Below are 17,798 nucleotides of genomic sequence, written 5' to 3' on the forward strand. Positions count from 1 at the left end.
TTCATATTGTTTCCATTTCAAAAAGAAAACATTTAACTTCACAGAAAGAATGTATTGAGAAATAAAACTATGCTCGCATTGGTCATCAATGGTTATCAGTTGATCTAAACATTCACCCAGGTGATGTTTTCACTGGGTTACAATCTGGAGAAATATGTAAATTTCACATCTGATTCGCTTGCATATTAAACAAATGACTTACCAGATGTGCTTAGCTATAAGTAAATGTCCACAGGAAAGACTGTCTTAATTATAGCTCAAGACAACCTCAAAGACAAGATGCATCAAGCACTTGTTTTTGTCATGTCCTGTCTTTCAGATATTCTCAGCTTTAAGAATGTGGCAAGGGACATGCAGCACTCTGGTGTAAGACGTACCTATTGTAGAGCCTTGCCACAGCTGAACTAGAGACAGACTTGAGTGTAATGACGCACACAGGTCTTTGGGTAAACTGAGTTTACCCACACAATGCAGAAGAGTAACTTTTATATATGTGCCTGTACCATTTAAAATTAGAGCACTGTCTATATTACCAGTTTAAAAATTGTCTACCCAAAGCCACAAATTTCATTTTGTAATTGTGCCAATTACATTGAAAAGATCAATAGAAAGTAAACTTCAATGAGCACACAACCTCACCAGGAATAGAAACACTAAATGTAAGTACCCCTCCCGCAACAACAGACACATAGATGGATTCTCAAGCATTAGACCCTCTAACACATTTGCTTATTAGTCAGCTCTTTTTGTCCATGCCATTTTCTTATGCCAGGCAGAAGACTAGAATGCTTACAAAGAAATCTCAGTGTTGGATAGTTTCAATTGCCTGTACCACTGTGGACAAAAGGGAAGATTCCATTTCTACCATGTTAAAGCAATTGTCAGGGTCATGCACGTGTGACTATTGTCCTTGCTGCTTCTGTCCTGGAGAGTTTGGTTTGCCAGAGTTCTCTCCGGGGCGTTGGGCAGGAGTGACAGGAAACTGAAATCCATAGCCATTGTACCCATCCAAGTAGACACACTGAAAGAAACTGATGGGGCCTAAGGAAGAGAGAGTGATTTTTGTTACAGAGAAATAAGGCTTGTGCAGCAACATGTTAGGCACACTGAGGCTACACATCACGGTGGAGATAGTCCCTGACTTCAGTCAGAGAGCCTCCCTAGCTACTGAAGAGAACTAAACTTGACTTCTTTATACATAAAATTAGGACAATATGACTCATGATGAGAATATTGGAAAAAGGAAACAACCCATCATAGTGTGTGTGCGTGTGTGTCTGTGTGTATGAATATGTGTGTATGAATATCTGTGTGTGAGTGTGTGTGTGTTTATGTCTGTATGTCTGTGTGTGTATGTGTGCATGTATTTGTGTCTGTGTGTGAGTGTGTATGTCTGTGTGTGTTTGTGTGTATGTGTCTGTGTAGTAATGTCCCAGCATGTCTGTGAATCCTAATGTGATGAGTTCTTCCATCTATCTTTATTCTGGAGGTATTAGCTATACTGAGGCAGTTGGCTTTCATGCAGTGCCCTAAGACAGAGACTTCAAGGATAGAAAAACACAGGAAAGTGAAATGAATATGGCACAGGGCTAGGGAGATGACTCAGTGGGTCAAGGTGCTCACTGTCTATCTTGACTTCCTAGATTCAAGTTCCAAGCCCCACATGATGAAAGAATGGAATCAACCCCCAATACAGTGTCTTCTGAAACCCACACACTGAGTTACCTATTCCACACCTCCACCTAAATGAATAAATTTAATTGTTTTAAAGAAGTGGCCCGCCAAATATCCTGTGAAGCAGTTGGTAGAATCCGAGCTTTCAACACTAAACCTGGCCTCCCTGGAGGCAGCTAAGCTAAGAGATCAAATACCTTTCCTATAATCAAAGACACCATATCTCCACTATTTTCTACCCTATCCATGTATGTTACTGCAAAAAAAAAAAAAAAAAAAAAAAAAAAAAAAGATCCAGACATTTTGCAGAAGGCCAGGAAAGAGAATACCAACTGAAAGGAGTGATGTGCATGAGATAGGAAAGATGGCCAAGTTTGTATGAATGAAATGAATTGGAGGAAGCGAGCTAGAAGAAGCATTAACACTTTGTAGGCTGGGCTTTGAAAATTTGTATTGCCTCCCAAGTTTTAAGATTATAGGCATTAGTCACACTACGAGTATCTTCCGATTCCAGTGATTAGAGGTTGCTTAGTCTCAGTAACTGGGTTTCTCAGAACTAACTGCTTCCTATTTTTTTCTACCTTGGTGGCACAAATCCCTTTTTCCCAATGCTGTGGAAGGTGTAGCCGTCGGTGTGCATGAGATGGAAGTAGCAGAGAGGCAGCTGTGGTCAGAAATAACAGCACGGGTGCTAAAATTCAAGAGCCTCTTCCTGATAGGCCCATTGCATTTGACCTTAGCAGATTCAGGCACTGTTCTGGCATATGCATCAAATTCAAGTTGAAAGAGCTATTAGTAAAAAAAAAAAAAAAAAAAATCCCTCTCTCTAAAAATGGTAGAACCTACATTAAAGACTCATGAAGAATAGAAAGCAAAACCTGTTAAGATGAAAATGTGAAATAGTGTTTTGAGGTAATGAACTCCATGAGTGGAAACTGTTACTGATAAATATTTAACAATATTTAATTTATTTATTTTTAGTTTAATTTTTTTTTTTTTTTGTGGAAAGGTTTTTTGGCAGTGGCTAGCCTGGGTTACTTACTATATAGCCCAAACTGGTCTCGAGCTCAAGGTGATTATCATGCCTCAACACCTGGGGTGATCGTAGTAGAAGCATGTGCCACCGTGCCTGTAGACTCTTCCTTACATTTCTTTCTATTCTGAGAGAATTTTAGATTCACATGCAATTGTAAGAAACAATGCAGTGATATTCCATACTTTTTCACCCAATTTCTCACACTGACAATAAAAAGTAGACAGGAAATTAGTGTTGACACAATCTACCTATTGAAATATTTTCAATGCTTATTTATGAATTAAGAGATTTCAACTATTGATGTAATTTAGTTGAAATTATCAACGATAGTTTATCAACTGTGGGAGTGTGGCAGCTTGCATCCTAATTGTTTTTGTCATGGATTTTTTTGCATTGATTTCTGAAATTATTACATCAAGGCTGCTTATACTCCTGTGTTTCTCCCAGCCTGGTGGTATGAAGCATTGCACTGACCTGCTGTTATGTGTTGCAGTCATGTCAGTATCGTTGGGGATACACATAGCATAGTAGGTATCCAAGTGTTTCCATCAGTACACTGCTTCGACAGCTTCCTTCACAAGGCATGCAGGAAACCTTGCAAATCCTACAGGATGTGTCTTCTCTGATAAACATTTCGGTTTTTAAATTTTGTTTTGTCTTAGTTTTATTTTGTTTACCTTACATCCTGATTGTAGCCCCCCTCCCTTGTCGTCTTCCAATGCCACCCTGCCTCTCATCCGCTCTCCCTCCCTCCCCTAGTCCTTTGAAAGGAGAAGCCCTCCCTCCCCTACCATCTGACCTTAGCCTATCAAGTCTCATCTGCACTGGCTGTAGCCTCTTCCTCTGTGGCCTGGCAAGTGATCAATGAGTGACCACCCGAGTCAGAAGGAGCCCCTTCTCCCCATTTATGGGACCCACAAAGAGACTGTGCTGCCTATCTACTACATTTGAGCAGAGGGCCTAGGTCCTCAACATGCGGGTTTTTGGTTGTTGCATCAGTCTCTGTAGCATGCTCCTTCCCCAGGCCAGATTTGTTGGCTCCATTGCTCCCTTGTGGATCTCTTGTTTCCTCCAGGTCCTACTATCCCCCTACTCTTCCATAATGCTCCCTGAGCTCCACCCTGAAGTTTGGCTGTGAGTCTCAGCAGTATTATGTGTGATGACCTTTTGAATCTATTTTAAAAATTGTTTGCTCTATCTGTCTGGTGATGATTTGTGTGTGTGTGTGTGTGTGTGTGTGTGTGTGTGTGTGTGTGTGTGTGTGTGTGTGTGTGTTTGTGTGTGTGTGTTGCTTAACCATCTGAACAAAAATATCTGACATGGAAGCACTGGGATAGTGAGAATCTTGAGCACTGAGTTGTAGAACTCCATGCTGCTGATTATGTTCTAAAGTCAAAGGTTCCAGAAACCGTTAAAAGCTTGCCAGGTGTCCAGGAACGTCAAGAGGGATGTTTCAATTTTGGGAGTGAATGTCCAAGTAACTGAGTCACTAAAAACCTATCGCTTCTACTGAACTTTTTTTTTTTTTTAACAGCAAGGAGTAACAGACATTTAAGTAATATTCAGCTAGAGAACCCAGGATCAAGAATGCAGAAAGGCTTGCGGTAAATGTCATTTCATTCATTACTTGGAGTTATTTCCACCCTGTGCCTCTTGCCTGACACAACAACGACAAGCTTCTTTTTTAAATATCAATGGCCATCTTTAAGGTCATTCACCAGGCCAGTGCTAAAAACCATTTCCTTCTAATCTTGTTCTTGAGAATCTCTAAAGTTTAAATTTCTGAGTAGTATCTTTATTATTGGAGGAGCTCATTGTTTTTTAAATTTTATTATAAACTTACTTTTTTGCTTCTTTGGTGAAGCTACATCATCAGTTACTTCTAAGGAGAAAAATTTGAAAGGTAAGTATTATTACAAGCAGAGATATATAACATGCACTTAGCCCTGGGTCTTTCATACATGAGCACAATATTTCAGAGACAGAGAACACACTTTCATTATAAAAAGAGTACCATTTGGGCAAGGGTGCACACGCCTTTAACAGAGGCAGTTGGACTGCTCAGAGTTCAAAGCCGTCCTACTCTAAAAATCTAGTCCAGGAGCCAACGCTACACAGAGAATCCCTGTCTCAAAAAACTAAAAAAGAGAAAAAAAAAAATAGATAGAAACATGCTCTTGACAGTTGTACAAACAAGCATCTGGGTTTAGTCCGTACTACACTGATGTAACTAGTGCTGTGATTAATATGGAAGTACAGGTAACATATTGATTAACTTTGTTTTGTTGTTTATAAAATCACATTTGATAAAAGCTTTAAAAATATTGGTTACAAAACCTAAGCCCATGTATAAAATTAGGAACACATTTACTTGCATCTTTTGAAAGAACAGTGTAGCCTTTTTATTTTTTATTTTAATACACTTTTTTATTAATTTATTCTTGTTACATCTCAATGGTTATCCCATCCCTTGTATCCTCCCATTCTTCCCTCCCTCCCATTTTCCCCTTATTCCCCTCCCCTATGACTGTTCCTGAGGGAGACTTCCTCCCCCTGTATATGCTCATAGGGTATCAAGTCTCTTCTTGGTAACCTGCTGTCCTTCAGAAAGAATCAAATGGTATATACTCACTTCTATCTGCATACTAGCCCAAGGGGCATGTCCCATGAAAGCCTTCACTTACCGGGAAACTGGGACAGAGGGGAGGACATCCTATTTAGTATCATTTTGAAATAATGATTTATGTCCTTTGAACATATATTTAGTAGCGTAACTTACAGAAGATGTGTAATAGGTCTATTTTTAGTTTTAAAAGAAAGTTCTGTGTTGTTAAACGGCCGAATCAACTGTCCTTCTCACCAACAATGTATGCATTTCCGGTAACACATCTTTATACAGCTTAAGTCCGATTTTTATCTCGCAAGCATTGGTGTGCACTTATCTTACTGTCTCTTTTTACTCAAGGCAATGCTGCTCACATTGTTTATGAAGTTTGGGAAAAGTTACAGAACTTAAACGTTCACAACAAGAAGAACAATGGGCAACTCTTACTATCTTACAGAACATACTAGAAGGGGAACAGAAAACGCCTGTACTGTAGCAGTTCCAAAGTCAGACGCTATGAGCCCATCAGCAAACAACACCAATAGAAACTGACCAAGCTAGTTACAACTCCTACTTTCCAGTAGGAGTTAAACCTTTAGGATTAAACCTATGAAAGTAGCAAGTTTTTCTGAGTGCATGCACTGATGCACTGGTTGGTATGTGTGTGTGTTTCCAGGTCCTATCCTCACTTCCTTATTTCCCATTTTCTTCCTTTAAGGGAGGGCTTTTACGATATGTGACTTTTTCTTATTTAAGAGCAATTTTTGATGAAATCATAGGTTCTTCGTTAATGAAGTGATCATTTTGTCTCCATTATAAACATGATAATTTTAAAGAATGTTTCTGCACATTATAAAATAAAGACACCTGATAATCTTTTGTAAATAATGTCCATCGAGTTCTGCTTCAAAATACAAGGAGAGGAAGTTTATAAATAATAAAGAATTATTAAAAAATAAATCTTCCACATAAATATTGCCTAGAAATTCTGATAATTATACTGAGATCAAGAACATTAAACTAAAACATAAAGAACAAAAAACAAAACATTGTATCATTGAGAGAATGTGTAAATGAGCAAAAGATTAGATCCTCACCTTTATCTTTCTTTGACGCTGGTACATCTTTGGATTCTTCTAGAGAGAACAAAAATGAAAGGTAAATCATTGTCTAAATGCTTTTTGTTTTCTCAAAGGAAAAATACTTTACTAAAATTTTTTGTGAGTTACAGGTCTCTATCTAAAATGAATCTTCTAGTTCAGGCATCCTGACTTGAAAATGGGTGTAGAGTGGCCAGCAGTTAGTGGTTCCAAAAGTAGATGGGCAATATATGGAACACATCATTTCAAAATGTTTTTAACCAAAAATGCAAATGATTCAGAGAAATTAAAAAAAACATAAAATGAGGCAAAATAGTTTCAAATTACATATTTTATAGAAGATTATGAAATATTTAAGTAAGTCATATAGTTGGAGGAAAAATATAAGCCCAATTAAAAATATCCATAACATTTATGAGTGTGGTAAACATTAACAAAATAATCTCAACAAATTTCACACAGATGAATTTTAAAAATCATTATAAGACATCAAATCACATGTCAAAATGACCATTATCAAAAAAATGTCTTTTACTTTTTTGGTTGGAAACTGAATGGGTTACTCACCAGAGGAAAAATTGTGAAATTAAAAAAAAAAACAAAACCTGAAAGTTTATGTATCATATAATATTCAGCAACTCTATACATGAGTACATGTTCAGAACATATCTGGCTCATGATAAGACTGTTCAGTGGATAAAGTGCTTGCAAAGATGAGAGCTTGGGGCTAGGTGTCCAGAATAAACATAGCATGTGGGCTGCGTGTCTCTAATCTCAGCCCTGGGCATGGGGCAGCAAGAAGATCCTGGAACTCGCTGACAGCTAGTTTTCCCAGATCAATGAACACCAGGGTCAGTAAAAGATTCTGTCCAAAAACCAAGGTGAAGAGCTAAGCAGGAAAACACCTGATGTAGACATGTACCTTCAACAGGTATGTGCATGCACCTGCAAGAACCTATACATGTCCATGCACATGCAAAAACACATATAAAGCCATACACCACACACACACACACACACACACAGAGTTCTCTAAGACAACAGATTGTAAATTTCTTCCTATAAAAGTTAGCTGAGTCGGTTAATATGTTAAATAGCTTAATCATAATAGTTATATATGGATGGATATATATTAAACTTTCACATATAGATTTAAAATGCACAATTTTATTTAACAAATATGCTTTAATGAAACTTGAGTAAAAAGACATTAAATTTGAACTGAAACTCAGAGACCTAAAGAGTAACTAAGGTATGCTATGAAAATCAATTGCTTTTTATACATTATTATTTGCAGGCACATATGGAATCCTGTGGGAGTTACTTTAAGTCAGAGACAACACATATGCTTGATCATCTTTTGATTTTCACTTCAACCTTTTAGTGCTTGTAATTGTTTTATTTACTCAGCTTGCATATCATATTTCCACTAATATAGGGAAAAGAGGATAAGATAGGTGAATATTAAAGTTTCTCTAATAGAAAGGAAGTGTGACTTTCAAGGAGAAACTGGTGTGTGTGTGTGTGTGTGTGTGTGTGTGTGTGTGTGTGTGTGCGTGTGTATGCACATGTGCACGTGTGTGCATGTTTTCCAGGTTTTATAGGTGACTTTTTTCTTAAGAGCGATTCTTGATAAAATAAGAGATTTTTTCAGTTTGATGAAGTTATCTTTATACATGATAGTTAAATATTTCTGCAGCCTGCACAAACCCTTGCACCAACCAAGGTCAATGCATGCAGTAGTCCAGGACCCCTGTTCAGATATTGCCAATGGACAGCTCATTCTCCATGGTTTTGGGGAGAGTGGAAACTGCCTCTGACATGAATGCTAGTGCCCCTGATTTGGTCTCCAGTGGCACACAGAGGAAGGGAAAGCAGGCTATCTAGAAGAGACCTGGTAGGCTCTGGTCATTTGTTGGAGGAGGAGGTCCCCTTCAGTCAGAGGTTAGAGGAAGTGTGGGAATGGGAAGATAAGAGCAAGGGGGAAAATTGGGATATAATCTGATTAAATTGTAATAAACTTAAAAAGAAAAGTACATAAACAAAAGAAAAATGTTTCTTCAGATTTGTCAATAAATGCATCTAATAATTACTTTTAAATGATGCCTAGCTAGTTTTTCAATATGCAAAGAGATGCATTGTTTATAAAAGAAATCAGTATTAAAACTATTTCTACTACATAAATGTTGCTTAGAAACTCCAATAATTGTTGGAGACAATACACTAGAGACAAGAACACTAGACTAAACAAACAAACAACAAAAAGCAAAACATTGGATCTTTGAGAGAAAATGTACAGAGGAGCAAAAGGTAAAAAACTCACCTTTATCTTTCTTTGAAGCTGGAACATCTTTGGATTCTTCTAGAGAGAATATAAATGAAAAGTAAATCATTGTCTAAATACTTTTTGTTTCCCCAAAGGGAAAATGCTTTACCAAGATTTTTTAAAATGAGGTTCAGGACTCTAATCCTTTTTTAAAAATTTTTGTATTTTTTTATTTCTAGTAATGACAGCAATAAATACATAAGGATGAGAAATATAAATTATGTGCCTCCTTAAAGGCAAAGTTTTCTTCCAATATTTATCATTGTATCTCTGGGTTTATTTGTAATCAAAACTAGGTGGCTTGCCTGCTAAATGTATTAATAGGAATATATATTCCTACCCATTAACCATCATAGCTACAAATAAAACATGGGTAACTAGAACACAGAAAAGTGGGCCAGTGTGGATTTTTACATTATTTTAATAGAAGGAAATCAATAAAATAAAATGCAGCATCTAGTTCAAGCATTCTGAATTGAGAAATGGGCAAAGAGGGGGCATTACTAAGCGGGTCCAAAAGCAAGGTGCATCGTGTGGGACACATCATGTCAGACGGTCTTAAAGCAACAACACAAATGATTCAGAGAAATAAAAGACAACTTATGAAATGAGATATTATATTTGCAAATCACATAACTGATAGAAGATTTATAGAGCATATAAGTAAGTCTTATGTCTGGAGGAAAATATAGGCCTAATTAAAAGTATCCATAACATATATGATATGGTAAACGGTAACACAATAGTGTGGTTAATCTCACTAATTTTCATGCAAATGGATTTTGAAAACATCATTATAAGACACCACATCACATGTCAGAATGACCATTATCAAATAATGTCAATAGTATCAAGTATTTAGAGAAAATATTTTTTACTTTTTTGATTGGAAATTAAATTGTTTACTCAACCAGAAAAATTATAGAGTTTTTAAAACCATGAAATATTTATCTTTCATATAACATTCTGCAACTCTACATTTCAGTGCATGTTCAGAACATATCTGGCTCATGATGAGACTGTTCAGTGGATAAGTGCTTGCATGGATGAGAGCTCGAGCCTAGGTGGCCAGGTAAACATAACATGTGGGCTGTGTGTCCATAATCTCAGTCCTGGGCATGGGGAAGCAAGAAGATCCTGGAACTCGCTGACAGCTAGTCTTCTCAGATCAATGAACACCAGGGTCAGTAAAAGATTCTGCTCAAAGGCCAAGGTGAAGGGCTATGCAGGAAAACACCTGATGTAGACATGTACCTTCAACAGGTTTGTGCATGCACCTGCAAGAACCTATACATGTCCATGCACGTGCAAAAACACATATAAAGCCATACACCACACACACACACACACACACACACACACACACACACACACACACACACAGAGTCACACATACATTCACGCTTCTCTAAGACAAGATTGTAAATTTCTTCCTATAAAAGTTGACTGAGTCAGTTAATATGTCAACTAGCTTAATCATAATAATTATATCGTGATGAATGTATGTTAAACTTTCACATATACAATTAATATGTACAATTTGCATTTCACAAATATGCCTCAATGAAACTGAAGAAAAAAGACATCAAATTTGAACTGAAACTCAATGACATAAAAATTAATTAAGTTAGACTTTGAAAATCAATTGGTGTTTTGTACATTCTGAATTTCAGGCACGTATAGAATCCTGTGGAAGTAGCTTTAAATCAGAGACAACACTAATACAATGCACTTGAGCAATATTTTGATTTTCATGGCAACGTTTTTGTACTTGTAATTGCTTTATTTACTCAGTTTGCACACCACATTATACTGATAAATAGAGAACGAGTGAGATAGGTGAATATTGAAGTTTCTCTAGTAGAAAACAAATATGACCTTCAAAGAGGAACAATTTTGTGTGTGTGTGTGTGTGTGTGTGTGTGTGGTGTGTACATGTTTGTGTGTGTTTTTTAGGTCTTATGCTCCCTTCCTTCCCTGTTTTCTGTTTATGTGAAGGATTTTATTATGGGTGACTCTTTCTCTTAAGATAAAATAAGAGATTTGATATACTTATTGAAGTTATCTTTATTCATAATATTTTTTTAAAAAGTATTCACTTTATGTCTCAATAGTAGCCCTCTCCTTCTTCTTGTCCAGGTCCCACCCTCCCTTCCTCTTCCCCCTATGCCCCTCCCTTAGTCCTCAGAGAGGGGGAGCTCCTCTCACCTATCAACTGACCCCAGCCTACCATGTCTCATCAGAACTGCCTGCATCCTCTTCCTCTGTGGCCTGGTTAGGCACCTTGCCAGGGAGAAGTGATCAAAGAACAGGCAACAGGGTCCCTGGCAGCTACAGCCTCCACTCACCTTGTAGGGGACCCCTATCAAGACTGAGCTGCCTATTGGCTACATCTGAGCAGGGGACCTAAGTCCTCTCAATGCAAGGTCTATACATATTTTTTTAGAACGTTTCTGCAGATTTGTTAATAATGCCTAGCTAGTTTCTTTTTTCAATATAAAAAATTTTGTAAGGAGATGCATGGTTTATAAAATATATAAAAGTATTAAAACTATTTCTACGACATAAATGTTGCTTAGAAGCTCCAATAATTATTCAAAGAGATTAGGAACTTTAGACTAAAGCAAATAAACAACAAAAAAGCAAAAACAGATATTTGAGAGAAAATGTGCAGAGGAGCAAAATGTAAGAAACTCACCTCTATCTTTCTTTGAAGCTGGGACATCTTTGGATTCTTCTAGCGAGAAAAAAATGAAAAGTAAATCTTTGTCTAAATGCTTTTTGTTTTCCCAAAAGGAAAAGACTTTACCAAGATTTTTTAAAAAACGAGTCTCAGGACTCTACTCTTAAATGTAGCTTCTAGTTCAAGCAATTTGAATTGAGAAATATGTGTGGAGGGGACAGCACTGAGCGTGTCCAGAAGCAAGGAGCATCTTGTGGGGCACATCATGTCAGAATGTTTTAAAGCAAGAAAACAAATTTTATTCAAAGGAATAAAAAGACAACTTATGTAATGAGATAAAATGTTTTCAAATCACATAGATGATAGATTAATGTATAAAATACACAAGTAAGTCATATACCTGGGGAAAAATGAGACCAAATAAAAATGTCCATAGCATATACGAAAATGGTAAATAGTAACAAAGTAATGAGGTTAATCTCACTAATTTTCATGCAAATGAACTTTAAAAAATCATTATAAGATATCAGATTGGAGGTCAGAAAGCTCATTATAAAATAATGTCAAATAATAACAAATATTTAGAGAAAAAGAATTTTTTTTTAAAATTTTGTGTTTGAAAATTAAATTTGTTACTCACCAGAGTAAAATTCTGAGTTTTACAAAACATGAAAAAGTTATCGTTCATATAATATTCAGCAACTCTACACATGAGTACATGTTCAGAACATATCTGCCTCGTCGTGTGCTTGAGCTTTTCTGTATGGCACCTGGTGAGACTATTCAGTGGGTAAAGTGCTTGCAAGGATGAGAGCTCAGGGCTAGGTGGCCAGCATAAACATAGCATGTGGGCTGCATGTCCATAATCTCAGCCCTGGGCATGGGGCAGCAAGAAGATCCTGGAGCTCGCTGACGGGTAGTCTTCTCAGATCAATGAGCACCAGGGTCAGTAAAAGATTCTGCCCAAAAACCAAGGTGAAGAGCTATGTAAGAAAACTCCACACAGCAACTTGTATCTTCAACGTATATGTGCATGCACCTGCAAGAACCTACACAGGTACATGTACATGAAAAAACACATATAAAGCCATACAACACCCCCCACATGATTGTAAACTTCTTACTATAAAAGTTAGCTGAGCCAATAATATGTTAAATAGCTTAATTATAATTATATCATGCATATGAATTGAACTTTTAAATATACATTTAAAATGTATAGTTTGTATTTAACAAATATGCCTCAATAAACCTAGAGAAAAAGACATTAAATTTGAACTGAAACTATAAGACATAACCAGTAACTAAGGTATACTATGAAAATCAATTGGTCTTCTATAGGTTCTGACTTGTAGGCACATATGAAATCTTGTGGAAATTATTTTAAGTCAGAGAAAACATGAACTCAATATTCTTGAGCAATATTTTGATATTCATTGCAATCTTTCAGTACTTGTAATTGCTTTATTTACTCTGAGTTTGCATACCACATTTTAACTAATAAATGGAAAAAGGGTAAGATAGGTATTTGAAGTTCCTCTAATAGGAAAGGAATGTGACTTTCAAAGAGAAGCCTCTGTGTGTGTGTGTGTGTGTGTGTGTGTGTGTGTGTGTGTGTGTGTGTGCGCGCGCGCGCACATGTACGGTTGTGTGTGCATGCATGCATGTGTGTATGTGTTTTCCAGGACCTATCCTCCCTTCTTTTCTTCCAGGAATTCTCCATTATGAGAAGGATTTTACTGTAGGTGACATTTTTTTTTAAGAGAAACTCTTGATAAAATAAGATATTTGCTTTATTTGATGAAGTTATCTTTATTCATGATATTTTAAAATGTTTCTGCAGATTTGTCAATAAATACATCTAATAATTACTTATACATAATGCCTAGCTAGGTTTTCAACATCAGGGACATGCATAGTTTAAAAAATGAGTATTAAAATATTTCTACCACATAAATACAAACTCCAATAATTATACCAAGAGACCAAGAACATTAGATTAAAACAAACAGAGAAACAAACAACAAAAGCAACATGTTGCATACTCGAGAGAAAATGTAATAAATGAGCAAAAGGTAACAAACTCACCTTTATCTTTCTTTGAAGCTGGTGGCACACTTTTGGATTCCTCTAGAGAGAACAAAATGAAAAGTAAATCATTGTCTAAATGTTATTTGTTCTCCAAAAAGGGAAAATACTTTACCAAGATTTTTTAAAAACTGATTTTCAGGACTCTAAGCCTAAATGCAGCTTCTAGTTCAAGGATTCTGATTTGAGAAATGACTGTAGAGGGAGCAGCACTGAGCAGGTCCCAAAGCAAGGTGCACAGTACGGGCCATATCACATCAGAGTGTTTTTAAGCAACAAAACAAAATATTCATAGAAATAAAAAGACAATGAAATGAAATATTTCCAAATCATTCGGGTATATTGCCAGGAGTTGTATAGCTGGGTCTTGAGGTAGAACTAGTCCCAATATTCTTAGAAAGAGCCAGATTGATTTAAAAGTAGTTGTACCAGTTTTCACTCCCACCATCAATGGAGGAGTGTTCTCTTTTCTCCACATCCTCCTCAGCATGTGCTATCACTTGAGTTTTTGATCTTATCTATTCTGATTGGTGAAAGATGGAATCTGAAGAGTCGTTTTGATTTGCATTTCCTTTATATCTAGGGACAGTGAGCATTTCTTCATGCTTCTCAGGCATTTGGTATTCCTTTGTTGAGAATTCTCTGCTTAGTTCTGTACCATATTTTTTTAATTGGGTTATTTTGTTTGTTGTTGTTTAGTGTTTTGAGTTCTTTATATATTTTGTATATTAGCTCTATGTCAGATGTAGGGTTTGTGAAGATATTTTCCCAGCTTGTAGGTTGTTTTGTCCTGATCACAGTGTCCTTTGCCTTACAGAAGCTTTTTAGTTTCATGAGGTCCCATTTTATTGATTGTTGATTTTAGAGCCTGAGCTGTTGGTGTTTTGTTCAGGAAGTTGTCTCCTGTGCCAATGAGCTCAAGGCTCTTCCCAACTTTTTCTAACAGACTTAGTGTGTCTGGTTTTATGTTGAGCTCTTTAATCCACTTGGCTTTTAGTTTTGTGCAGGGTGATAAATAATAGTCTATTTGCATTTTTCTACACATAGACATCCAGTCAGACCAGTACCTTTTGTTGAAGACGTTATCTTTTTTTTTTTCCATTGTATGGATTTGGCTTCCTTGTCAAAAAATCAAGTGTCCATAGGTGCATGGGTTTATTTCTGTTTCTGGGTCTTCGATTTCATTCCATTGATGCATCTGTCTGTTTCTGTCAGTATCATGCCAGTTTTATTACTGTTATTCTATAGCACAGCTTGAGATCAGGAATGGAGATACTTCTAGAAGATCTTTTATTCTATAATATTGTCCTAGCTATTCTGGGTTCTTTTTGTTTTGTTTTGTTTTGTTTTCCTATGCAGTTGAGAATTGATCTTTCACTATCTGTAAAGAATTATGTTGACATTTTGATGGGAATTGCATTGATCTGTAGACTTTTGGTAAGATGGACATTTTTCTATGTTAATTCTATCAATACATGAGCATGGGAGATCTTTATATCTTCTGATATCTTCTTCAATGTCTTTCTTCAGAGATTTGATGATTTTCTTTTTTTCATACAAGTTTTTCACTTGCTTGGTTAGAGTTATACCAAGATACTTTATGTTTTGTGGCTATTTTAAAAGGTGTTGTTTCCCTAATTTCTATCTCAGTCTGTTTGTCTTTTGTATAAAGGAAGGCTACTGATTTTTTGAATTGATTTTGTATCTGGCCACTTTGCTGAAGGTGTTTAGCAGCTGTAGGAGTTCCTTAGTAGAATTCTTGGGATCACTTATGCATACTATCTTATCATCTGTGAATAGTGATAAATTGACTTCTTCCTTTCCACTTTTATTCCTTTGATCCCCTTTAGTTATCTTATTGCACTAGCTAGGACTTCAAGTACTATATTGAAGAGATATGGAGAGGAATGGGCAGCCTTGCACTGTCCCCAATTTCAGTGGAATTGCTTTAAGGTTCTCTCCACTTAGTTTGGTGTTGGCTATAGGCTTCCTGTATATTGCCTTTACTGTGTTTAGTTACATGCCTTGTATCCGGATCTTTCCAAGTCTTTTAACATGGATGCATGTGGTATTTTATTGAATGTTTTTTCTGCATCTAAGGAGATGATCACTTGGTTTTTTTCAGTTTGTTTATAAAATGGATTGTATTGATGGATTTCTGTATATTGAACCACCCCTGCATGCTTGGGATGAAGCCTACTTGGTCATGATGAATGATATTTTTGATTTGGATCCCGCTTGTGAGTATTTTATTGAGTATTTTTGCATCAATATTCATAAGAGAAATTGGTCTAAAATTCTCTTCTTTTTTGGGTCTTTGTGTGGTTTAGGTATCAAGAAATCTGTGGTCTCATAGAATGAGGTTGATAATAGTTCTTCTGTTTCTATTTTGTAGAATAGTTTGAAGAGAATTGCTATTAGATTTTCTTTGAAGCTCTGGTAGAATTCTGTGCTGGATCCATCTGGCCCTGACTGTTCTTTCATTGGGAGACTTTTGATGACTGGTTCTATTTCCTTAGGAGATACAGAATTTTTTAATTTGTTTATCTGATCTTGATTCAATTTTAGTGGTTGATGGTTATCAAGAAAATTGTTCATTTCATTTAGAGTTTCAAATTTTATGGCATATAAGCTAGTGAATCTTTTGATTTTTTTGGTGTTTTTCATTATGTCTCCCTTTTCATTTCTGATTCTGTTGATTTTAATACTCTGCCTCTGCCTTCTCAAGATAGCAGCCAATGCGGGTTGTGGTCTGCACTCAACTCACCTCTGTTGGTTTGCTCTCTGTGTCCCAGATGGGCCAGGACAGAGAGGAGAGGACAGAGAGAGATCCAAGCCCAAAGCTGCTTGGGTGTCCCACAGTCCTTCTCAGCATGGCTGCTATGTGGGTTGTGCACTGCTCTAAACTCCCCTTTTAGTACTTGTGATTGTTTTATTTACTCAGTTTTCACATCATATTTTAATTAATAAATGGAAAAGAGGTAAGATAGGTGGATATTTGAAGTTTCTCTAATAGGAAAGGAATGTGACTTTCAAAGAGAATCATTAGTTTGTGTGTGTGTGTGTGTGTGTGTGTGTGTGTGTGTGTGTGTGTGTGTGTGTGTTTTCCAGGTCCTGTTCTCCCTTTGCTGCAGGTGACTTTTTTATTAAGAGCAACTCTTGAAAAAATAAGAGATTTGCTCTACTTGATGAAGTTTTCCTTTTACATGATATTTTCAAAAAAAATGTTTTTTATAGATTTGTCAATAAATGCTTCTAATAATTACTTTAAAATAATTACCAGCTAGTTTTTTTCAATATGCAGAAAGAATTGTAGTTTATAAAAAATAAAAGTGTTAAAATATTTATACCACATAAAAGTTGCTTAGAAATGCCAATAATTATACCAAGAGATCAAGAACATTAGACTAAAACAAACAACAAACAAACAACAAAATGCAAAACACTGCATCCTCAAGAGAAAACCTGTAAATGAGCAAAAGGTAGCAAACTCACCTTTATCTTTCTTTAAAGATGGTGCATCTTTGGATTCTTCTAGAGGGAAAAAATAAAAAGTAAATCATTGTCTAAATGCTTTTTGTTTTTAATTTTGTTAAAGTTTCTTTTCTTTAATGAGTTACAAGTCTTTAATCCTAAATGCAGCTTCTAGTTCAAGCATTCTGAATTGATAAATGGATATAGAAGGGACAGCACTGAGCAGGTCCAAAAGCAAGGTGCACAGTATGTGACACGTCACATCAGAATGTTTTTTAGCAACAAAATAAAACTATTCAGAGAAATAAAAATCTTATGAAATGAGTTAAGGTATTTGCAAATCATATAGCTGATAGAAGTCTAATGCAAGATATTTTCAAATCATACAGCTGATAGAAGACTAATGCAAGATATTTTCAAATCATATAGCTGATAGGAGATTAATGTATCAAATATATAAGTAAGTCCTATACCTGCAGAAAACTAGACCTGGTAAGTCGTTTTTCACTTTTCACCCAAATGAATTTTAAAAATCATTAAAAGACATCACACGTCAGAATGAACATCATCAAATAATGTCAAATCATAGCAACCATTTTGAGAAAAACAAATACAAGAATTTGGTTTTGAGTGCTATGAAACAACATAAAGATTTAGCTGTGGTGGTGCACAGCTACAATCATAGCCCTGGGGATGGGGAAGCAGGAGGATCCCTGGAGCTTGCTTACATCTAGTCTTCCCAAATCACTGAGCATCAAGGTCAGTAAGAGACACTGCCTCAAAAACCAAGGTGGAGATCTATGACAAAAAAC

The 17,798-nt window shown here is 36.2% G+C and overlaps 1 long non-coding RNA gene across 1 annotated transcript; it reads right to left on the reverse strand.

Moving 5' to 3' along the window:
• Nucleotides 1-426: 426 nt before the first annotated feature.
• Nucleotides 427-17,096, reverse strand: LOC127205213 (uncharacterized). Its single transcript, XR_007832595.1, has 6 exons — nt 17,008-17,096; nt 13,513-13,554; nt 11,440-11,478; nt 8,739-8,777; nt 4,554-4,592; nt 427-1,041 (listed from the first exon to the last, which is right to left on the reverse strand). It is a non-coding gene; the product is annotated as an uncharacterized LOC127205213 (long non-coding RNA).
• Nucleotides 17,097-17,798: the final 702 nt, after the last annotated feature.

This window comes from Acomys russatus, chromosome 21 (assembly GCF_903995435.1).
Source record: "Acomys russatus chromosome 21, mAcoRus1.1, whole genome shotgun sequence".
Taxonomy (NCBI): domain Eukaryota; kingdom Metazoa; phylum Chordata; class Mammalia; order Rodentia; family Muridae; genus Acomys; species Acomys russatus.